Source organism: Vanellus vanellus (assembly GCF_965231255.1).
Source record: "Vanellus vanellus genome assembly, chromosome: 7".
Classification (NCBI taxonomy): domain Eukaryota; kingdom Metazoa; phylum Chordata; class Aves; order Charadriiformes; family Charadriidae; genus Vanellus; species Vanellus vanellus.
The window spans coordinates 1432493-1458117 of record NC_138912.1 but is presented as its reverse complement, the minus strand read 5'-3'; positions in this window follow the sequence as shown (position 1 = coordinate 1458117).

Sequence of the window (25625 nt, the reverse complement as noted above, 5' to 3'; positions counted from 1 at the left end):
TTTGGTGTCAGGTTTTTACTTCTCCCGGTGTAAATGTAAGCTGTTTTTTTTACAAAGAGAGACAGAGAAACCCCATGACAACTCTCCATTAAGGTCTGGCACCGCTACTCTGTGAAGGAAGAAAAATGGCACTGTTTTCTGTAGCCAGCACGCTTAAACCGCTTATTAGTAGTCTGGGTAAAACTGAAATATGGTCCTTCAAGCAGGTAGAATAGGAGCCATCGGGAATAACGGCAGAAGCTGCGGTGGGGCTGGGCAGGTGCTCGGGAACACCAGGACCTCCTCACCGCCCGTGTGCCTACGAGGCACCAATCCTGCTGTCCGCCTCGTGGCACCAGGGAAGGAGAGAACAATGGAGAAGATGGCTCGGGATGCTCCCTGCCAGCGGGCTGGACCGTCGCAGCCTGAGGCGCCCATGGGGTAGGTGCTCAGTGCTGGGTCTCGGAGGCACTACTGGAGGGAAAAAAAGAGGAAAAACCAGCTATTCCCCTGTTTGGGTTTTTCCTGTGTCACCGGTGAAGCTGCAGTGGTGGAAAGTTTTAGAGGAAGAGCTCCAAGTACATGAGGAATGAATGCTTACCTGCAGACTCCATTGTTCTCTCCTGGTAATAAACAGAGGTTATAGCAGCTCCCGGTTTGTCTTTTCAACACACATTTTCACCAGGCTGCTCTCTTCAAATATATATCTCTATATACACATACATATGTATATAGGAGAAATCTTGCCCCACTTCGCATTTACTCCGATGACTGATGCCAGGTTTTATTCCCTTTAATGCTTCAAGCCATCAGCCAAGGAGGTACTCATGTGCACACATAAAATAAAAACGCCAGGCCAAAAAAAAAAATTATCGTACTCATCACATCTGCGATACCACTTTCCTTTATGCATTGCTTTATCTGCTCAAAAAAAAAAATTGCTTTAAACATATGACACCAATACCAAGTGGGTTTTGGTTTATTTCAAACTGCATTATCGATAATTACATGGTTTATTTTCCAGCTTGATCTTTTCTGACCGAGGATGAATTTGTTATGAAAGCAGCTATAACTTCCCCTTGCACTGTGCTGGCAGAACCGCGCAGAAAACCACCACCGTTTGGGTGGAATGTGTTTAGAATGACAACATAAAGCAGTGAGTCATAGCAGCACGGTGGAAGGAGTAGCTGCAGTTACAATGAATTATCCTTGGCCATCGAAGATGCAGATTGACAGATAAAAACATGAGCTCGGCTGAAGTTGCAGTTATAATAAATGAAAATGAAAAGAATGTATTTTACCAAGGGGAGAATCAAACGGAGAATAGGCGAGTGCTGCAGTCTTTCACGTCCTGTCTGCAGGCATCTCAGTTACACCTTCCAAGCTTCATTTCCCACACACTCTTTACGCCAAACCAAGCAACACTATCACCACCTTAAGAAAACCGAAGGCTGAAAATATCGAAGGTTTCCGCGGCGGCGAGCTTGCCTGCTTTCTCCCATCAGCACGCGTTATTCTAACAGACGTACCTCCAGCACGCCTTCGCCTCCTTACACCATTGCAGCTCTAAACATCACTGCTAAAAAACACTAAATGATACAAGTCCTGGGGAAAAAAAGTTAATTTACTCAACTCTTCCAAAATACAGGTTAGCTGCAGGTTGTGAAGAGTACCTTCCAAAGCCAGGGCATGGCACAGCGTGGGGAGAAAAACATGCAAGTCAGACCCAGAAAAACAGCTTCATTGCTATCCCATAGTTGCGGTGATCAGGCAGAGGATTAAAAAGATCTGCAGATACATCAGAGAGCACTGCAGAGAGGGGGGAAGACAACCCCCTCTCCATGTCCCCAGTGTCTCGCACCAGAAATAATGGCCCAAAACCACAGCGAGGAAGGAAAACTTCTTTACGGTTCAGGTGACAGAGCACTGGCACAGGCTGCCCAGGGAGGGGGGGGGAGTCCCCTTCTCTGGAGGTTTTCAAGACCCACCTGGATGCAGTCCTGAGGGATGTGCTCCGGGCAATCCTGCTTTGGCAGGGGAGTGAGGCTGGATGGTCTCTAGAGGTCCCTTCCAACTCTGAAACTCCGTGATTCCGTGAAGGTAGAGCTGGGCACTAGAAGCACAGGTACGTCGCCTGGGGCGTGGGTAGGATTGCCTGTCTGGTGGCCTCCAGGTGCAGACTAGATGGCAACAGCTCTCGTTTGCACAAGCAGATCAACCCGACACTCTGCTTGTGCTTGGCATCAAGCTGCAGAAGTGCAGCTAAATGGACAAAGGCTGATTAACACCCCCCCCCTTCCCCTCCCCCCATGGGCTCATCAGGTGATGAGAACAAAGCTGAGAGCAAGGCGGCTAAATAAGACCATCTTGATTTTCTCCTAAAAAACACATACCCAAGCGAGGTAACCCACCTGCAGTTGCTGAGCTCAGACCACCCAGCGCTCGATCGGGGTTATAAACCCTTTTGCTGTCGTACGAGAGGCGGTTGGTTGCTGGAGAAGCGGTTGGGACAGGCGCGTGCAGAAGGCGCGGGAGGCAGAGCCGGGGCCCCAGCCCACCCCCCGCCCGCCCCTTCTTCTCGGGGGACACGGGAGTCCCCTTCGGTGCCGCTCGTTTACAGACCCCACAATGTCACCCGGCAATTAAAACTCAAAGAGAAAGGCAGCAACAGCGAGAAAGCTGTGAAGACTCATTTTACATGCCAAAAAAAAATATTGCCCAAGAGAAATGAAATATATGTGTAATAAGTGTAATAAAAATAGACAGTGTAATAAAAATAGACATACTGAGGCCGAGAAGGTATATGGCCATTGCATTTTATTGTGTCCTTGAATATTAAACTCACTTTGATATTATACAGTTGCTAGAAGGTATGTCAGCCAGGAAGGGGATCGTGTGTATTTATAATAAATTTTAAGTTTATTGGGGATAACTAAGCAGGGAGCAGAACTTTTCACAGATACACATTGACACTGAGGAACAGTCTACCACAGCCTAAGCAATTCCAGTCCTGAGAAATCGTATGATCCCAGTATGCCCAGGGACAGCAGCGCATACCTGAGAAATTACGCGTTTTACTAGTTTATGACTTCACAGTGGTTGTAAGGGCCAAAACTGTTTGATGATGTTTCAGGTTTTCCTTCCTCTGTTTCTTTTTAAAAGTTTCTACTACGTTTGCCTTAAAAGCAGGTTCTGGGAAATTAAGTGCAGAGGCACCCAACAGCCACACAAGTTATGCAACGTATCAGAAAAGTGATTTTAAACTATTGCAACTTCACCATCATCTGAAATGAACCACCCGCTTCGGCTTTTAGCGACTCCTCTCTGGAGGACTTGAGAAAATACACATCCAACCCGTTAAGAATTCAGCTTGAACTTTTACAGACACCGAATCAAACCAACGCTGCACAGGCCTGAAATAACATTTCACTGGTCCTCTCACAGGATAACACCACCTCTCAAGTGCCTTTGCTTTCCTGGAGAGAAGCGCGGGCTCCCGCGGGAAGCCCAGCACCCCCAGACCCCCTCCTCTCCTCCTGCACCCCCCGGCACGTCCCTTCCCTGACCAGGCTGTCTGCCGGCGACCCCCTACGGCAGGGATTGCGCAGCCCCCCCGGGAGAAAAACACTTTCCCCAAAGGGCAGTTTGAGAGCATTTTGGTTTTAATCCCCTCAGCCACTCCTCACACATGTGGGAAGCGCACGTCCCCCTTTCGTACCCCCCAAAGTTACAGAATCCGCCGTCGGTCATTGATCCATTCCCTAGCTGCACCCCGTTGTCTGGGCATTCAGTTTGCTTCCAAAACACCCACCCACCCCCCCCAGCTTTGCGCACCCGAACCCCAGAGGGAGACCCCCCCTCCCCCGGGGCCTGTTCCCATTGCGGCTGGTGGTGGCACCTCCCATCCCATCTCTCCCTGACCAACAAAGTAGCTGCAAGCGGAGGTCACCAGAAGCGGTGGTTTTACCTCGCCGCGAGCAGGCTGTAGCTCCCCCGCTGCACCCAGAGGTCTGGCAAAGAGGCGAGCGAGCCTGGCAGAGACCACCCAAAGCACACGCAGACGTTACTGGACTACCACTGATTCCCACAATGCTGCAGCCACCTCTCCCTGCTGTCAGTTTATTAAAAAAAAACAAAAAAAGTAAACAATAAAGATGAAGCTACTTAAGGAGCAACGTTTTTTTCCTCCCTAACTAATACGCTCTGCCTTCAAAGCAAACACATTTTTTACAGCACCTCTAAATATCAACAAATTTTTAATCTGCTGCATGCTGAGCACAGCCAAAAGAGACACACTGAAGAACAAATAAATAATTTCTTTTTGCCTTTTTTCTTAAGCGGAGATTTCTTCCCTCTGCCCCACCAGACGCACCGAGAGCGTGTTTCCCTGTCAAACCTCACGCAAATCTACCTGCGGCACTCCTCAGGCACAAACTCACCCCTCAGTTGGTGCAAAGTGGCTGCTGGAACCAGCGCTTCCCACCCACCTTCAGTACCCGCAGCACCGCTTGGGTCCCTCGGCACTACTGCCCGGTCTGTTTATATAAACAAGGTTAATTAAAACACCATCAACTATTAGGAAGCCCCAGCCCCGCCTGATGCCCAGCGTTAGCCCCCGTAGCACGCAGGACCTATTTAGCTCATACGAGACTGAAGGTTTGGTTGATGGGAAACTGCTGGTGCCATTAACAGAGTTAATTGGATGATGAAGGGGTGGGGTGGGGGAGAACCTCAAACACTCGCTGTTCTCCTTCCCCGCACCCATCCACCCGACACAAACCGACAGCAAAAGGAAAATGAGCGTTGAGCAACGGGGAACAGACCTGCAAGGTTCAGCAGCATGAAAGTGGGACGGGACAACGCGCCTGGAGAGCTGTTCCAGGCGCTGCCAAACATGACTCCAACCCCATCCCGACCGGCAGCCCCCGCTCGGCTCCGGCAAAGCGCGGGTAGACAGGGACTGGTGTGAGATGAATCAATAAAGATACTACATTTATTGCAAATAAATGGCATTCATTAGGCTAAAAGGCGTGATTCGTGCCAGGTAATTTATATTGCACTGGCAATTTAGGTAATTACCTAAACAACTAGGTAATTTATATTACACAGCAAACTTACTAAACTCCCGCCCTTATGGATTTACTATTGTTATCCTTTGTTAAATGACAGTGAACCTTCTCATAAAATCTGGTATAGAGCGGTTTATGTGCTTTATGAATTTTCACACGGGAGGCAGCTCCCGGGCAGAAATTGTAAGTGATGCACTGGTATTCTACTGGGTCATATTATTTTCAGGATAGGATTTATGGGACTGGTTGTAGCATGTTAAAGCTACTACATGCAAACATTTTCTGCACCATACGCAGCTTTGTGATTAGAGATCTCACGTCCTTTCTCCTAAGGTCAACCGCTCAAAAGTTTGGAGCTCAGTCAGAGGTAACTGGCCAGGGACAGCCACCTCCTCCCACCCCCCAAACCACTTCTCCTCCTGCATGACTCATTTCAACAAGACGTGCTGCTTTGGAGGGCTCATGGTTCTCTGGGGACTGACCCTGACTGCCAGCCCACCCACCGCTGCTGTCCCTCAGCCCTGAAATTCATCCCACATCAGTAGGATCCCATCAGCAGAGCCATGGGGCTTCACGGACATCATGCACGGTGTCCGGCCAACACCCATCATGGCCAACGTTCAGGGATTTAACTGCTGTAATAAACGTGTAGTGCCACCACTGTGAGGGTGCAATGGTATAGCAGACCGTCAAAATGCCGTTACTCGGCTGAAAACAACAAATACATGTAGTTTTGGCACCCCAGCAAGGCCCCCGCCGACAGCAAGGAGACCATGCCCAGAGCCCTCTGCCTGACCCACGCCATGCCCCTCTGCGGGTGTGGGTTGAGGGAAATAAGCAGAGGCTCTTTGAGCACCACGGCTACCGAATGTGGTTAAAAATTAACACTGATGGTATATTTATTAGCACCTATGGGTTTTTACTGAAAGTCATCTGTCATCACAAGAACTTTCCCATTAACACTTCTGAATTTTGCTGCAGCTGAAGTGTTTTGGTCTCTCTCAAACCTTCCCTGCCTGACAAAACAAAGCCAAAAAATCCTCCCAGGCCTGCTTAACGGGTTCAAAAGATTAGCAAAAGAGACGGGGAAAAGCTAAAGCCAAGATATAAATAGATTTCGCTCATTCTGAAGCAAGTCCTTCCAAGCCACGCGGATGGGTTTTGGCCGGTGTCTACGACGTGCCACCAGAAAGCTCCAGGGCGAGTGGCACCGCGGCTGCCTTTGACCCCACTGTCACGTCTGTTCACTGAACCCCATGGATCAGGGCCAAACCAGAGCTCGAGATGTGCTCGCTTTGGGTTTCGATTAAACTCTTCCCCTGAATACAAACCCCAAGCAAGAGGGGAGTCGTGTCTGTGCACAGATCAAAATGAAGACATCTGTCCGGACCCATGATTGCACTCAGGTGCCATTTGGGCAGTGGCGACTGCAACTTTGCGACCAAAACAATTTAGTTAAAAAGAAATCTGTAACTTCTGACGAGTTGCCAGCTTGCGTGTATGATGAACGCTGAAGAATTGAGCCATACTCTCTGACAGCTTCCAAATTAAACTTTGGGCTGTTTAGGAAGTTGTCAGTCAATAAATTCAAGTATTTCAAAGGTCCAAGGCTGTTTCTTCTGCCTGTTAGACAGGATATATGACCTGGACTGTGTGAATCTGGAAGCAACAACGCTTCTCTTCCACTGTCTCTGGATCACATTTGCACGGCTATTAAGGGAGATTTTGTCTTTTAAAAAGAAGTCAAAAAATACTATCTCCAGTTCTGTTTTCTCCCCACATCCATTGACTAGAACCGTGCCTGAATTCCTAGGCAAGCTACCCACTCACAGGCACGGGAGCAACGCTACAAAGACTTTGAAACAGAACGAATTCAGAAACACCCGAGCAACCGCAGTGACCGTCTCGTACAGAGGGACTGGCTTAATGTCTATTAGAGAAAATCACACTAGTAATTTTAAAGATGTTTTATTTTTAACCTAACGGTCTATTGAAAAATCTCTCCCTCCCCCAAATTTTACCTTGCATTTTATCCCAAACCACCTTCGAATCCCACTGGGTTTCGGCAGCTTTCAACAACACACCTGAGTTTTCCGAGTCCAGATCCCTGGAGACTTGAACTCCTCCTCCCAACCACCCTGTCCTTAAAGGCACCCTGTAGTCGCCCCAGGGGGCGCGGGGCAGTTCCCTCCACAGGTCCTGCTGGTGGGGCTGCAGCCGGGGCACCGTCCCACCAACCCACACGCTCACCAGCTCCTGTCCTGCCTCTCCAAGGGACCCCACTTTATGTCTGCCTTGAAGAAACTGCGTTCCACCCTGGCTGTCCTGCATGGGAACGCTGGGAACTAAGCAGAGTTACACGTAGCATCAGATGAGGAAAAACCTAATTGCAGCTATGAAAAGAATAGTACCAGACCCATCAGTCTGTTTCTGAGAGTCGGTGGGTCCGGGACGCCCTGGCAATGTGGGAGATGGTCTAATCAGCCAAAACACAGACCTGAGCCTTTGGGCGGTGCTCCTGTGAAGGAGCTCATCCCAACCCTCTGGGTGCACACGGGGAGCGTCCTTCATCCTTGGGAATTGCCATGAAATTCAGCACATTTCTGGCACAGAGCTTCAGTCTCAACAGAAAACACTCCGGACCAAAAAAAAAACCCACAATATGTTTTGCACAGAGCCGTTTCTGGACAGCTCTATTACACGTCTCAGGTAGGAGCACAGAGCAGATGATGTAGCTGTGCGAGGCAGCTCCTCGGTTGGCACACGTTGGCACAGCTCCATGCTCATCTGTCTCATGCATATTTATGCGCAAGAGACGGCGTCCTAAAACTAAAACTGTCTCAGCAGATGCTAAACTCAAACGCGGAACTTGGCTTCTGCAGTTAGTAGGTGTGAATAGCCCCAGAATTAATCAGTGTCCCAAGTTATCTTTGAAAACGAGATGTACACTCCTAAGTCACCAGCGACTTAATCTGAGCTGAGATTTAGACAAAACTTCAGCACATCAGAAAACTACTGCCCAGGAGTCTTTGGGGATTTAGTACTGAAGTGCTTTTGAAAATGTTGTGGTTTTTATTTCCAGACAATTTAAAAGCATGGCATTATTTTTTAATTCCCCATTGCACTTGTATTTCAAGTACAGATGGGGGTTTATATCACACTGTGACAGACCTAAACTTCGTCTATCCTCCTCGTGAGCCGGCATACGGCACTGAGCTGAAGATACCCAGCGCATGTGCAGTGTTAGATCAGCCCCATAAATGGTTATTTTGTACTATTTGGAAGACAGGGAAAATCTGCAAAACATCCTGTATTCAAAATCAGACTTCAGCCACTTATAAATTCATACATTTTGGATGAGAAAGACTTTCCGCATTAAGAACTGGTCATCTCCTGGTCCTCTCCCCGGGGGTCTGACTGGCGTAGTTTTGGCTGGATGGGCTGCAACAATATTTTCCTGTATGTTGATAAAAAAACAGCTAATCTGCCTCATGGATGGAAATCCATGGCTGGTATTTTTCATGATGGCTGAAAATCATAATCCTCTATCCCATTAGTGGATACGTACGATTTAGTGGATTTATTCAATCCAAAGCCATGGTTCATTATCTGGAAAGGGAGATCATCTTTCAGCAATGGTCTTTCGCGATGTACAAACAAATCTTACTGCGACAGATTAGTAAAGACATTATATAAAACAGTCTTGAGGCAAATGACACAGAAAAGTCCAAAAATTAGAGTAATAAAAAAGTCTGAGCCATAACAAGTACGTTGGGGGATTATGTGTGCCAATTTCATAGCTGTTTCCAAAAGATTTTTCTATCAGCCACTTACATCTAGGTATCTAAAGCTCATTCTCACGCAAGTTAAGACACTCTTGATTGGAAATGACCTGCGGTTACAATTTGAATAAGGCAATTTAATAAAGAAATTTTAGCACGGCCTCAATGAGAGATGGAGTAATAAATCTGAGATTTTTTTTTATCAGCACAAAATGGCAACAGAGTGCCATATGAAGGAAAAATCCAAGTTCCCGTACAAAATAATAAATGTCTGGCAAAGAGCTCTAACACATTCTTGACAGTTCTGATGACATTACAGTTCCCCCCTTCCCAAAATAGCTATAACTGTGTAGACATTCATACCTCAGTTCCGCAACCTAGTTCTGAAACTCTGAAATAGAATGATGATGACATATTTTTCTAGAAGTTAGAGGAAAATTCAAGCTATGATAAAATGATGTCATATTTGATATGTCTAATTGAAGTTTGAGATGGAACTTATTAATACTGAAGTCAATGCTTTAGGAAATGTTAAAAGGTAACTTAAGAAAAAAAAAAAGAGTGATATTCAAAAAGCTTCATAGCAAACTGTGGTGTTTCAAGCTGTTATTTTACACAACGCGTATACAAAACCTGTGGAATGCTATTTTGGAAAATGATTTACCTGTTTTCTTGCGGTCTCTTGTGCGTCAGAATAATTTTTTTCTTACTGTAACGCTACGTCCAGAAACTAGGTGGGACGTGCTCCTTTAACGACAGACGAAGAGGCTTGGAGGGCAGGCGAAAAATACTTATTGCTTTATCCCTACATTATTCTTAGGAAATTGCCAGATCTTTGCCTAATCTCCCAAATCCTGGAGGCAAAGCCTGAGCCCCAAGCAACAGCTTTGGCTCTGTGACCGTGGCAGGCTGCCGATCGCCCGGCAGACACCTCCACGCCGGGGTTTGCTCCAGCCCTTCCCGACACAGCGTGTGCGCTTTCTGCAGGTGTCACGCTGCCTTTCCTCCCTTTTGTAGTCGTTTAAAGTGCCTTTAAAAGTCTTTAGTGAAAAGAGCACTGAATGTGTGGAGGAAAGCTTGGGAAAGAATTGCTGAAAATATTGGCTGTCATCTCAGACAAAAAAAAAAAAAGGGTTCGTGACGGTGCCACGCCGCCTCCGCAGACGCCAAGCCTGCTATTTAACAGATATGCAGTATCGCAAATAATAAGCAAGAATAATAACTGTTTTTCTTATAAACAATGGATTTTATATTGTAGTGTTTCTTTTTTTCCCTCTACACTTCAGTCTCTCAAGCTTCACCCCAGTGGGTGGCCCCATCTCATCACCCATGTCCTGATCCAAAGCCTGTTGAAATCCTTAGAAAGTTTTCGCGGGCATCAATGGATTAATTGTGAGGTCTACAAAGACAGAGTTTACCTTCATATATATATTGTATCATATCTTCCTGATTATAATATGTGTCAGACGTTTCTACACCACAGAAGATTGGCTTAATGAGTTGGGAAAAGAGCAAACACAAAGCAAATGAATGGCCCTAGACGTTCTTTTTCATCTGTAGATAAATAGTACTTTTTAGAGTCTTCAAGAGATGAAGCAGTCACTTGAGGTTTTCAATACTTCAGCAACAGTGCCTTTTGCAAACAGAGCGTATCTTTCAGAAAGCAAAATTTCTTTCTCTTTCAAGAACCTGACATCTATAGAAGGCTTCTGGAGCACCACATCAAAAGAAAACCTAGAGAGCTGGGGATGAGACGTGAAAAAACACAGCTGAGCAGGAACAAAGTCATCAAGTAACATGAAAAAAAGAAGGGAAGGTCTGGAAAAAGAAATAAGTTTATTAACATTTTATTCCAGGACCGGAGGCATGTAACATTTCATCCATTTCTTGTGATGCCAACTGATGTTTTTTCAACTACCAAAAAGCACATCAGATAAATAGGGATCATTTCTTTTCCTTTTGCTGTGTTCAGACCTCCTTATAGCTTTACAGTTTCACGATTTTTGCATCAAGGATTTTAAATAAATACGCAGACAAACCATATTCTTCTTCGTATACCAAGACTCTATCTGAGGTACCTTTATTTCTTGCAGGGTGATAAAATTTGTTTCCAAGCTGGAGGGGAAACTGCCTTTCACGGTCTGATTTCGAAACCATGACTTATGCTTAGATGAAATCAATGCTAATAAGGAAATGAGTTAATAGTTGAAAAGTACAAGACTAGCTCCAGAAAAGTGGGGATCATCCCAAAGGGCTAATCCTGCGGTACAATATATGTCTCTCCTCTCCTCTCCAGGTGTGTGTATTTCCTGTTCTGCCAGAGATATACAAGCAAAGTGGTGGCTTTCTTTCCTCATCACCGCATTATTTCTCAGTTTTTAGCAAATAAAGCCTTTTGATTTTGTATTCCAACACCAAAGCAAGTCTGTTGTGCGCTGCGTTTTTATTTCTGAAGATTAAAATGAGACTCTGTACGAAGAAGGTTCATCTTTCTGAGTTTCCAGATCCAGTTAGCGTTCGTCTGCTCTGATCTGTGGCACCCTCCTGAGGAATATATGCATTATTATGCAAATCCCGTATGTGGCAGTACAACTGTCAGGTGCGAGATATTCTTAGAAAAGTATTAATGTACACAGCCGCAAGCCTGCACCCCACCACAGATTTCAGTGTAAAGTTCAGATAAAGTACGGTCAAAGGAAAAGTGCCTTCAAAATTATTACATTATAATAAAGAAATAATTGTAAATGCATGTTATCGAGCCGATTTTCAAGTTGCCGTCAAGATAAGTAACACACGTTCAGTCTTGTTTGGCGCAACTGCTGTTTTCACGGCGGGGAGCGGAGCGGGTGTGCTGCCGGGGGACGGACAGCCCTCCGGCCCCTCCTGCTGCCGCACGCGCCCCAGAGGAGAGAACTGAAGGGGACTGAGAAGGGCCCTCTCCTTTCTGGTTTTCCTCTAGATAACAAAGAACTGACTTCCTCTAAAACCTCCCACAGCCTATAGAAAACTCTCACTGATGTCAAAGGTTTTGCGTGGTTTTAATCCTGCCAAACGCTAAGCAGGCAGTTGGGGAAAAAAAAAGTTTCCCGAACCCCAAGGAGTTCTTCATCTCCTTAAGGACGTGTACGGGATCACACCGAGGTACCAAGTGGCGGGGGAAAAAGGCTGACCTGTGGAAGGTGACAGTCAGAATAGAAACATCCAGTTTAAAAACCACATGAAGAGAATGTGGTTCATTGTAATTTAATCCCAGGATCAGAGGTGCCGTGTTTCCCACGGGTTTGGTCTCACAGGCTCTCCTGTGACCGATCCCTTGGGAAGCGGCGTGGGGGCAGGGGTCTGCCCGCACGGGTACCGCTCTGAGATCGTGACTTCTGCACAGCATTCATGCTCCACAAAGCCCCTCCTTGTACGCCGAAGCCTCCACTTAATAGCATCTCTGGAAGTGACAAAGGTTGTTATTTAGCCGCTGAGCTCACCCAAAGGGCTATGGCTGCCCTGCGGGCGCGCTGCGCACCTCATACCCTGAGGAGCTGAAACCATCCCAAGTCTGCTTCGGTGAACCTGCGTTACCTTTAAGTGAAGCCGTCTGCAGACGGAGCATCGTGACTCTTCACATGAGCCACCAAATATCATGTATTTCAGTGTCACAGTGAACAGTGCCGTAAGAAATAAAGCTTTGACTCTTGTACTAAGTACTTCACTCCCTTTGCCAGTACTTCACCTCTACTGCTTGTTGTCACTGTTGCTGTATACGCTTGTAGCTGTTTTATAGAAAAAAAAAGACGCACATTATGGTGTTACTCCACTATGACGACCACCACTTCTCTTTCGTAGCAGAGAGTTTCTGTTTCTCCTCCAAAAACACCCCAGGAAGGAATAACTGTGCTATGGGGATGTGTCAAATGTAGGAACGGTGGGTTATGAATGTGATATGAGGATAATGAATTTGTTAATTTGTGTCAGCTGAAGAACATAACGCTGTTCTAATAATGCCCGACATAATGCAAATTGCACACGGAACTGATGTATAAAAGCCAGCTTTCCAGTGAAACCGCGTGTTTCACCATACAGCGCAGGGACAGGACCCACTGCCTGTACCAGCGCAGCTGTCCTGCCGCCAGCTAAGCGTCTGGCGCGCTCCGCCTTGGAGTTCATCTTCTAAAGCAAAACTAAAGGCGGTTTCGAACCTGCTAAAGAACACGGTGCCATGATCCGCTCCCACGTTTCAGGCCAGGCCACGCATAGCACATCACTCCTCCACTGCCAGCCCCTGCCCGCGCCTGCTGCCCGGCGTCTCCCAGGTGTCCAGTGCCACCAGTAGGTGTGCCTCCACCTGAAAACCTCTGCTCAGAGGGGGTCACGGCACAAACTCCAAGCAGAGGGACCGAAGAACTGACCCAAGTCACGCGCTCAGCATCGCTCATTGGTGCCTCCTGCACTGGTGGAGCAGAGTCCCCCCCTTGCCCCAGAACCTGCCCCGGGGTCACGCACCCACGGTGGCACGGGAAGGCTGCAAGGTATGGATGGAGTCGACTGATGATCTCGACTGTGGAGGCCCAGGTTTAGGCGGTTCCTAGCTTACTTCCTAACCAAGACACAAAAATAAGCGAGCTCTTCAGCAAGAAGAGACCACAGCTCTACTCTTCAAGCTCTGCCTTCCAAGGAGCTCCACACACCAACACTTGTGTGCCCCGGTGATGCTTCCCACCAAACATGTATCTGTGTTCTCCCCGCCCCCCACCTCTTTTTTTCAGTAAGAGTTCTATATTCAAGACGTTTGAATGTTTTGAATGAGCTCCGGAGAACATTGGAAGCTTTTATCTCTGCACACAGACACGTTATTGTTTACCTGTATTAAACAAAACATGAGCAGACAATTTAGAAATGGTAATAAAGTTCTGTTGGGAAAGGTTTAGTGTTATGGACATCTCCATTAAAGATGACTGTGGTTGTTTTCCTGCTGTTCCTCATTCTGCAGTCTGTTATACCAGAACATTCCCCATACTGAATTTGCTGCAGTCGGGTATGGGAAATAGCCCTTACGGAATGTGATTGCAGCACACCTCCATTTTTAGTTGCCCACAGAGACTTTTTAAAACAGATTGCCAAAATGTCTTGGTCATCTTGCATCAATTGTGAGCTTTAAAAGTTTGTTTTCTGCAGACCTCAGGCTCACGCCTGCTTGCTCTGCCTCCCCTGGGCAGCATCCCTGGAAGGGGAACAGGCAGGGAACTCCGGCCAGCGAGGATGGGTTGGGATCACGGCTCATGCGGAGCGGGCAGGGCTCCGGATGCGGACAACCCCCAGGAGCGGGATGCAGGCAGTGACATCCTTGTAAGCAAAACCACAGGGTTGTTCATCTTTTGTGAGGACGTGCCAATTAGCTTTTGGAGACAATTTGGAGATAACTTAAATTCACAACACAGTATACTGTAAAACTGATTATTTACTACTAAGGCAGTTTGTACTAATTCTAATTGGAGGTGATTCTTCCCCTCTACTCTGCTCTGGGGAGACCCCACCTGGAGTGCTGCCTCCAGTTCTGCAGCCCCCAACATAGGAGAGACATGGACCTGTTGGAGCGGGGCCAGAGGAGGCCCCGGAGCTGCTGGGAGGGCTGGAGCCCCTCTGCTGGGAGGACAGGCTGGGAGAGGTGGGGGGGTCAGCCTGGAGAAGAGAAGGCTCCGGGGAGACCTCAGAGCCCCTTCCAGTGCCTAAAGGGGCTCCAGGAGAGCTGGGGGGGGACTCTGGGTCGGGGAGGGGAGCCATGGGATGAGGGGGAATGGCTTCAAACTGAAACAGGGAAGATTTAGATGAGATATGAGGAAGAAATTCTTGCCTGTGCGGGTGGTGAGCCCCTGGCACAGGGTGCCCCGAGGAGCTGTGGCTGCCCCATCCCTGGAGGTGTTCAAGGCAGGGTTGGACGGGGCTTGGAGCACCCTGGGCTGGGGGGAGGTGGCCCTGCCCAGGGGGGTAGAACAAGATGATCTTCAAGGTCCCTTCCAACCTCAACCATTCTATGATTCTATAATTTCAAAGGCAGCATATAAAAAGTCAGTATCTTTTTTTCGCAATACGCTTTGCACGCCCTCTAGAAAGCCATCAGGACTGAGCCTTGATACGCGATAAAGCAGAGCTGTATATGGCTTGTGTGGGAAACAAATGGAATAATGGGAGTAATTCCCACCAAGGGACAAGAATGATGTTAATTGGAAGTCAAACAGTGTTATTTCAGGCTTACAACAGACAACGTACACTTTGGTCTAGCCTCTGTTTTTTAAGGTAATCAAAGAAACAGTATACGAGAGCTGCGGGCAATTCCCTGTTGGGAGGTTGCAGGGGATGCGATAGCACTGTCTGCACCTTAACTGAATGCACAAGTGTGGCACCATGGTGTTAGTGCTACCAAAAAGACCTGTCCCATGCAAACTGCTGCACAGAAAGAGTGTTACACAAGGGCAGTAGAAAAAAAAAAAAAAAAAACAAACCTAACTATTTCACATCTTTTCAGCAGATTCTGAGATAACACGGCCTCTGGAGAGCCGCGTCCATGAGTGGCCTCTTCCGCAGCGACAGCACTCTGTAGAAACACTCTCCGGTACAATTTGGTTATTCCGGAAAATGTGATGAGTCAGTGAATCCTGTAACTGCGTCTCCTCATGGCTGTAAATCCCTGACTGGTGGCACGGTGAGGTTTCCTGAGCTCCCAGGTTGTTTCTGAGCCAGCACTCATGGCTGCCCGGATGGCACATCCGCTGATGCCACGATCAGTAATTACTCTCCTTCGTTTGGGAGATTAACCAGAAATCGTGGCACTACTTACACAGCAAAACAGAGACCACGCAGGAGCACTGCCGAGGAGGGATGTAGTGTCGTTCCCTGTATGTGCCATCAAACTCCACCCCGTGAGCATTTTGTGCCAGGACGCGCTCTCCGGGAAGAGCTGAGCTGAGGGCGATGCTGGGGGCCCGATTTCTGGTGCCTACGGTGTCTAGAAAAGGTACTCGCATGCAAGAGAAAAAAGAATAAAACCTGCCAGGTGTCCACGCTACGTCCATCCCCGAGCTTTCGCCTGCTCAGAGCCACCGAAACCCTCAGCCGGGACTGAGCAAAACTGGGCTTATTTACAATTTCTGTCCATCAGGAGACCTGCTATTTCCTCCAGTGGTACAAATGCGCTGAGTAGCAGATATCCTTCCCGCCCGCCCCTCCACGCGCACCGCACCGTGGGAAGTGTCTGTAATATATTCAGTTATTAAGGCACAATTTAGCAGGGGGTTTTGCTTTCTAAGGCTAACAAAACAGTATCAGAGAGCTATTTTATGATGAATATAAACATGAATTGAAAGTGCTCTTGTAAAGTTTGAATCGAGTTCTCCTGAATAAAAGGGAAAAGGCAAATTGTCCCCAGTTGCTTAGTAACCAGCCAGAGCTCATTTCTCTTCGAGGGAAACCAATTAGGCCTTTTAACCTATTTTAATTGGGGGGGGTGATGATTTATAAAAATTAAATTCCCTGGCTGTGTTTCTGGTCTTGAGGGTACCCTTTTCCAGGGGAACCTCTACAGTCAATGTCAGGCGCATGCTCCAAAGAAGGTGTTCCCAGACTCCTCTCAGGTTGACTTCTCCAAGGTCCATCCACCTTCCCCTTCAGGACTTGAGACCACTCTCTTGAAATACCGCTCCATAAAATACTGTAACACTACAGACAACCACTCTACATAAAAAGCAAGTGTTATCGGGTACACGTACATCAGGAATCAATTAAATCTTTGCAAATATGTCTCTGAAGTACCTGGGAGCTACAGCTATGGGTATGGCAAGATAGACAACCACGTTTGTGAGGTTTTGCAGATGTTCCTTTTGGTTTGTGTGTATGGGTGTGTTTCTACTTGTCTGACACATCCTGATTTCCTGAAAACTAAGAAAGATCAGCGTACATTTGTGGGTTAAATTTCTGAACTAAACTTTTTAGGTCAGGCTTGTGATATATCAGGTGATATTAGATGATTTATTTCGTCCTGTCCTGTTCTAGTTCAATACAGTGAGAAATCTGCAATTCAACTTAATTCTCCGCAAAGTAACTATGCACAATGGTAGCAGGAGACATTGCTTTAACTGCGTCCTAATAGATGAGAATTAATATTTACCAGGCTGTCAAAAGCTAGTACCTAACCCTGCGAGGTTTTCTTGCTGTCTTAATCAAATCCAACTGATCTGAGCTTGAGCAGTTTATTTATATAGAACATTTATAGATTTTGATTTCTATTTGTTTTCTTGGAGAACAGTGGCTAGTAATCGGATAACTGGTTCTCAGGGTATTTTTTACGTGCTGATGGCACCCGCAGCCGTGAGCAGCTCCCAGCTCCGGGGCCCGACTGCATCCTTATCGACAACCCTCGGCAGGGAGAACGGCGGAAAAGCAAATTCTTTGACACCAAATCGCAACGCCAGGAACTCTCAGAAGTTTTCCGCACAACACTGAACTATCTTAAAACACAGATTGGGCAACTTCGCTGGGAAAGGATTTCTGCTTATAAATCTCCAGAATTTGTGTAATTAAATGTATCGCTATTAATACATGTTTCCAAGATGCAGAAGTACATTATTTCGTGCTCTGTTTGCTGGTCCTGCAGCAGAAGATAAGAGAGAAGCTCTCTGCCGCCCGCCCTGACGATGACATTAATCACCCGTGTCGGTGTACCCACACACCTCACTGTCCCCTTCCCTGCGCAGGGAGCACCAGCAGCGGCGCGTGGAAAGGAAATGACGACTGACGTAATTAATTGCGTTCATGAGCAGACTCATACATGCCGCTCTCTTTGTTAGAAGACAAAGCCACGGGCTTGCGATGATTAGTGGCTCTTATTATTCATCCCATTGTCACAGATTTGATCAGTATTGCTGAACAGCGGCTGCAATATGAATATTTATGATTAACAATTCTGAAAATTCTTATTTTGGCTGTGCTTTAAAATCAGCTTCAAGATGACAACAAGTGGTAGCACAGCCAGCTAAAACCCACATCTGCTGCAGGAATTATTTCAAATCACGTCTTTAATGAACACTGGCCATGGTCTTGAACAGAAATCCTGATCTTGGAAGCTTTCTCAAACACACAGAAGATGCCCAGGAAGAAGAGATGATGCGTGTGGGCACGAAGAAGAAGAAGCTGGAGAAACATCCTTCCCCACAGGTTGCCACATACGTCCCCAGACTTCTGCCACGGGGACTACTTAACCTCTCGCAGAAGCAAAATTAATAGTGAGAGTCAAAACCCACTGATCACTGCCAAAGGACGCAGAAGAGTATTTTTCATGAACAAACCCTAAATTGAGAGTGAATAGCTTCCTTACAGATAACTAAACATAAATATAAAATGCATTAATCGGAAATCATGAACACAATGCAAGAATAGGGCATGACATTATGCTGTTTCTCTGTAAGCCGCTAGCCTGGGTAACTGTAAGGGCCCATTCTTACCTTAAATATCTATTAACAAACCGGACCTAGGCAAGAATTTTTCTAAATTATTTTTAATCCGGTCTCCCTCCTCTGCCATGTACAGAATCCATTTTCACATTCATCTCTAAATACTTACATTCTCTATACTGCTATTTTAAATCAGTTTCACTCATCTGAATTTCATGCTACGCTCTGAACACATCCTATGACATTTATCTTTCAGTTCCTGGTCTGTACTGATGCTCTTTTTTATTTATTCTATCTGATATTCTCAAATAAAGCAGTGGATCTTCAAAAGAAATCTTCAAAGTGCAGTTCAAACTAAATCATGGTTCCGGCCAGGTTAAACACGTGACTCACCATCTCTAATGGAAAGATGACGGTGGAATATTTCTCTGTTGGCCTCTAAAGGAAATTCTGTCGATCGGTAGTTTTCTATTTCATTTCTATTCCCTCTCATCTTCTCGGGCTAAAATGTAACATTCTTCTTTTTAATAGAGCATACTTTGATGTTGCTCGGAGCTTTGGGTTCAGCTAATTCTAAAAGATTTAATGTTTATTTTTCCTGTTATTATCATTGGCTTGGAGATACCTATTTCTTCAGCTCTGAAATAATTAGGTGCTAATTCTGTTCCAGGAAAGCAACAAATGAGACATTTTGTGGGGCTGGAAGGAAGTGGAAAACAGTCCTTCTAGCTTCAAAAGGTGATGAGACGGGGCAACATGGCCATCTCTAGTACGTCTTTCTCATAAACCGTGGGAGAGCAGAGCGGAATTTGGGGGAATTTTAGGAATATCGGTAGCCACAGCCAGGGTTCATCGCCACACATTAAATTACACATTGTAATAAGGAAAAGCACCAGGAAGACCTCTACTCTGTCTCCTGGGATGGGAGTCGGTGGCTACAGTGCCTGGAGGGACCACAGAGAGTATTCCCGTGGATTTGGACCTCGGATCCGAGCCCAAGCACGCCTCCCTGGGTGCACAGCCAGCCAATACTCACAGACTGCAACTCTTTCAAAGCCTCACAGCAGTGGTTTTCTTTAAATGCTGGCTCTCTTTCACCACTAACTTCTTCCAAGAGTAACACTGTCCATCGCCGTACGTCTGCCATCCCAGTTTGGGTGAAAAGGTTGAGCCAATCTCCATTGAAAAGTCTGAGTTTGGTAAAAAACAGCCAGGCAGAGGCGGACGGTGGGCAGGTGAGGATCTGCTCTGTGGAGTGGGATTTAGCTGGAGTGACGGTGGCCTTTATGCGGGACTGGCAGATGAAACACTTGGCTCACCACTCACCACATGAACAACCTCTCCAGAAGTAAAACACCTCTCCTGGAGCAGTTCGGTTGTGAAAGTTCAGGCTCAAAAACATATGAAATAAGTACAGTTTTGGAGTCTGGAGAAATAATACGATAAAGCAACCATATGAGCTAGATGCAGATATCAAATACTTTCAGCCCTATGCGCTCCCTGACTAAAGCACAGTTTATATCAATTTAAGGAGTATAAGTACTTCCATGGTACAATTACCGATGAAGGCACAGAGTCCCTGTGTGACCCCAGGGCGCTCCACGGGTCCAGTCAGCTTTCTTTGTTGCCATACCCCAAAACCCAATTACTTATTTGTTCTCAGAGATATTATCACTTGGAGAGGCGTAACCTACCATCTTGCACTACTGGAGCATGTTTAACCCGATATAGGAAAAAATCAAAGCTGTCAGCTTTCTTCATCCTAAATGTCTCTCTGAGCTGGAAAACCACTCTGAGACAAATGAAGATGGGAGGAAAACGTCCCATCCACATTTTTCCAGCAGAGGATATAAAAAAATGGATGCAGCAGTCGGGTAGGAGACAGTGCTAAAAGAATCACTGGGTGATGGGCACTGCTTGAGAGGAGAAAGCTGGTCAGAGGAAGGTTGTGGAAAGGATCATCTCCATAGGGTGTTCCTACCTGCATTTTTTTCCTTCTCGCTTTAGCATGGATAAGACTGTCTGTATCTGCCACTGCCACCTGTGAGATGAGCATTACCGTTACTCCACTATCTCAAGAAGTGCTGATAAGATAATCCTGTTATATTTCTGAATTGCTAAAATATGAGTTTTCTAGTCAAACGGACATGAGTTTTCTAGTCAAAATAGCTGCTGATAACAAGAAGAAAATTGGAATAAGCCAATATATCTGGTTTTGCTACATAGACCTTCACTGAACTCTCCATATTTCTACCTCCTAAACATGAAGAATTTATTTCCTGAGTTTTTAGGGTACTGAGAATTTTTATTGACTTTTTTTTATTTTGAGTAATTTATATGGTACAATGATAGCCTAACAGAAATAGGTGTAAGTGGAATAATATCAACCATTCCTCCCCTGACATTCAAAAAGAGTCCAAAGACCTCACGAGGGCAGATTTTTAAAGGATCAAGTGTGAAGACAGTCAAATTACGGGGACATCACCACGTCCTGGTCTCCCCGTAACTGGGGTTGGTCAGGAATGTCACTGGGCACGCACAGACCATTCACGGAGAGACCACCCCACAAGGCTTGGGTCCGTCTCCAGTACATATCGAGTCAGAGCCTCACTAACCAGTTAAGAAGGAAGAAATCTTTTCATGTGTTTTTCTTGAAGGTCTCCTTTGAAGTGCTGATCCAGCCAACATCTGACCTCCCTGAGTTATGCAAGTACAAATTTACTTCCTTGACTTCAATGAAGTCAATTCACTCTTCCACTATTTATCAGATTTAATAAGACTTTTTAACTTAGCAGAGTCATTCAACCCGAATAAAAACTCTTCAAAGGATTGCTGCCAATTACCATTCCTTCCTCGCTGCAATTATCATGTTTGGGTGGGTTCAGGTTATACATCCTCCTCTGCACGTGCAGCTCTCGTGGAGCTGTTGCCCCTCTGTGCTTCCAACGCTGTCAATTGAAAAGGCAGGACAACTGCATCCAAATGAGAGAGCAATGCCAGAGTTTATAAGACTGAGAAACCTGTATTGGTTTAAGTCCGAAAAGGTTTTGCGCTCATTGCTGTTTCAGTCAAAGCTTGGACGGTGCCCCAACTCTGGAGCTCCAGTTGCTCCTCCTGCAGCATTGGGGTGCAGAGGCAGAGCGTGGTCCCTCCTGCGCTGCCCAGGGGTGAGTCTGACCCTGGAGAGATGAGAGGTGCTCACACTGATGCTCTGCAACTCTCCTCTCTCAATGAAAATTGTTTGTGAGGTATTTAATTTATAATTCAGATTGTTTGCAGAGATGCTGTGAGGCTGAAGGAAAGCCAACAGCTTAAATTTACATCCCGCTGTTTGTTTTGCCTCGCACCTCAGCACAGCTTTTGACCCTTCTTGTATAAACTCCGACTTCCATCGGCAGTTTTTAGTCATTCGAGGACTTTGGTGGAGCTACTGATGTGCACGAACACTCTCCAGCCTGAGGCCTCCGCTTGAAGTCTCTTTAGTGCAGTTTGGAAGGTCAAGACATTAAAATACTGCGATTGAAAAATGTTAATATTTTACGTACTCACATTAAAAGAGAAGACCTTTGCACTTGCCTGATTTTAAAAATTAATTTCAATAGTTATTTTGCCTATAGTGTTTTCCAAAGTGTAGACCCTCTGAGAATTACCCCACAAAATTTCCATGAGCCTTTCTTCTGGGTCCATTTTTATTGCCGTGTTTGCTGTTATAGATGGTGCTTCTTTTAACACGTTTTGATTAATTCATTGGTGATTCGGCAAAAGCATAAAATGGAAGATACAGGTTAATATCAGACCTAAAGAATGAAAGAGAAAGGTTCAAGTAACGCTTAGCATTACTCAGAGGACAGACCCATTGCTCTAAGGCGAGCTGAAAACACACACAGTACGTACCCCGTCACTTTACGGTTCGAGGACTTGCAGGGTTATAAAGTTGCCGTATCAAAAAGTGTGAAAATGCTGCTTTTTCCTGTTTATTTTTTAACAGAGCTTGTCTCCTTTCCACTTGTTTCACCTTGTTCCGCTTACAAGCATCCTGTGCAAAGGGTGCTCACGTGTGACGTTGAGAGAAAAGCCTCCTCAAAATACCATATTTTGATGGTTGATGATCGTAATACCTCGAAACACACTCTACCATGTGCATTCGCACAAAAATCATTAAAAAAGGGAGGGATAATTGGGACGCTATAAAAGAAGAACTGGAAACATTTTAGAAAAATGACTTATGCAGAGCCGCTAAAGCCTCTCTGTACTTTAAAGGTGAAGAATCACAATATTTTATCTGGACTTTGTCAACCTGAGGAAAAGTCATTTTGTAGATAACACACGTGAGGGAAAAATATGAAAATGGAAAGTGTATTTCAAAGGGCAGTATTCACTGGTTGGTTTAAAAGAAGGGCATCAGACAATTTAAAAAAATAAAAATAAAAATGAGGAGATAAATGTCTCTGGTTTATCCAGCACAGTTCCACAGATGTTGCCAGAGTCGCAAGAACAGAAAAAGGGTGAAATCCCACTTCATTCCTCTATTTCTGGTAGCGCAGGAATCCGAGACATTGAAGAAGCATCTGAGGTGGGAGGATGGGGATCCAAACGCCCAAGCCAGACCCAGAGCTTTGCGGATGACCACTGTATATGGCAGAGCGAGTCCTGAGCGCATCTCCCCTCTGAGCCGCATCACCGCCAGCCGCGGGAACAAGGTGTGCTCCGGACGGGGAAATATCTTCATTGGAATATTCCCGAGGAAAAGAGCAAAGGGGTTTGCAAAAACTACTGAAGTGGACGACCATATATACTTTGAAGCATATTCCAAAACCATGTTTGGCTTTCATCACGCACCTTGAACAATGGCTGGCAACACTGGCGACTAAAAACCGTATCAAAGTATAACAGCAGCTTATACAGAATTAGGACAAATTCTCCACATTTTTTGAAAGTGAGTTGCTGTGCTTTTGCAGCATTTTTCTATAGCATGTAGCTCACTTCCTTGGGAGCTGTCAGCAAGATTAATATAGGATTGTCTTTATTTTTTTTAAAGCGCATACATTGCTTTACTAGAAATTAGCTCGAGACCAGCGTGCATCGCCGGCACACTTCACATATACGTCTCTACACATCTTAAATTATCAGAACTGTTCTCATCATTAGGAATGTAAGACTTCAGCTATTTCAATTACAAAAAATATTCCGTTATCTACACTGAGCGCCCACGTCCCAACCTTTGGCCTTTTACAACGGGTGGGCAATGGACAGATGTCAGATCTGTTGATGATGATGGCAGTTTATCCACCCCTGGTTTTTTACACCTTATTTTTCAGCCCAGGACGTCAATGGGCTGGTTAGCAGGGATCCTTCTACATTTCTGATTTCATGGTATTATCCTGCTCATCTCAATACAGATTAAATACAAGATTAAACTCTGTGCTACTTGTTTTTGTCTGAGGCAGGATTTCTGCAAAGACAGACTGTGTTTGAACCCAGACATATGAAACACAACAATTTCAACAAGGAATAGAAGGATTTCTGCGAAATTCTCATCAAATAGACAGCTTCAGAGAGCTTTGAGGGGAAAAGAAACAGTATATATCGGAGGTATGTGTTGAGAGGCCTTAATTTAGCATTTGAAAACCAGCTGATGACTGTCACGGGCAGCCTGACTACGCACGGGCATTTGCAGAGAACGATCACAAGTTTTCCCTCAAACTATGTGAGATGAGATGATGACAGGTGATGGGAATTTCATGCATTATCCACAGAAAACAGAAGTATTTGCCATCTGAATTAAAAACAAAACAAACAAACAAAAAACACCAAAAAAACCCAAAACCCAAACACAACAAAAACCAAACAGCCCATGAAACCTTCGGGAGCTATTTCTCAGTAACCTTGTCTTCCAACACCCGCCCAGGAGCAACTCGCCAGCAAACACACAAGCCAATTAAACCTGGACACATCGCAAAAAAGAAATATCAGCCAACAACCTTTTTCTAGTGACAGATTTCTGCCATTTCGGTGGTATATAAAAAGGACAGCAATGCATATCTCAGTTTCTCCAAAGCAACAGAAGGGGCCAACTCATTATACATCTTCTCCATCTTCATCCAAAGAACAGCTGCTTGTCCTGCCCGCTCCGCGGTCGGCACTGGCTAGCCCATAAGCTGGAGCCTATTTGGACTAAACTCTGCTACGCAGTGCCCAAAGGCACACGTGAAACTTGGACTGCTCTTGCAACAAGAGGACCTGTTGCAACGGAAAGGACGGAGAGGAAAAAAGCAGCATTTATTACTTTTGTCTGCTGTACGGAGGGATTCTGAAAACTTATGAGCAACATGGATTAGTCTTAGGAACTTTAAAGTTCAAGTCATTACTCATGTTCTTTTATACATTTTGTTGAGGCTCATACATTTTTTTGCAAAGCAGATGAATCTCTGTTCAAGGTTTACCCAGAGGCACAATGATCTCTGCCAGCCAGATACAGATGAGCACTCCGAGCATCAATAACACTTACCACGTCGGTTATGACTACAGAAGACAAAGTACTTATTCTAATATGGATCACAATAAAAAAGCATAGATCATAAAACCTGGTCAAGAAATTTGATCACTGAATAAGGCAATAGCTTTGAAATATACCTGCTCCATACACAATCTTAAAATCACTCCCAAGACAGTTCAGGTTGCTAAATTGAAAGTCTCTGGTGGGTCCATAAAGATTAACGCGGTAAGCTATGTTAAATACCATTACACGCCACCGGCATTGAGTTAAGCAGCGCGGCTAAAATTTGGTTAGGATAGTGAAGGAAAACTAGACCGTGATATAGATATATGACAATTTTAATTTCAAGTCTTGAGGAATAAATTTAAACTAATTTGCTAAAGACCATTTAATGACACGGGAAATTAGTTTCCCTGAATTAACTTATTATTGAATCCTTTTGTTTATGAACACAGGAACCCAACAAAGCCCAAGAGCTCAATGCCTGAGCTTCTTGCTACCTTTTTACTGCAAATTATACATTGCTATACAAGCCAGAGAGAGTACAAAAGGCTGTGTATAAACTGGTCTGCAACAGCTGCTCCTTGGCCATCAAAACTGCCCAAAATAGTGGTGTGGGGGTCTGCGGGTTGGGGTGTGCTCCCCCAGGAGATCTTCCCTGGCACCAGGCAGGGACCTCCCAGTGAGGACAGGTCAAGGTCGGGGCTCGCGGGGAGCAGACGGGGCTCAGGCTGGGAACAAGCCCACCGGGGGGGATGCTGGCAGTAACTTCTTTGTAGGCAAAACCATGAGGTTGCCCATCTTTCGTTTAATATCTGCTTGAAAAGACCAGGATTTCCAGCCCGTCTGTTCACATTTCCAGTCC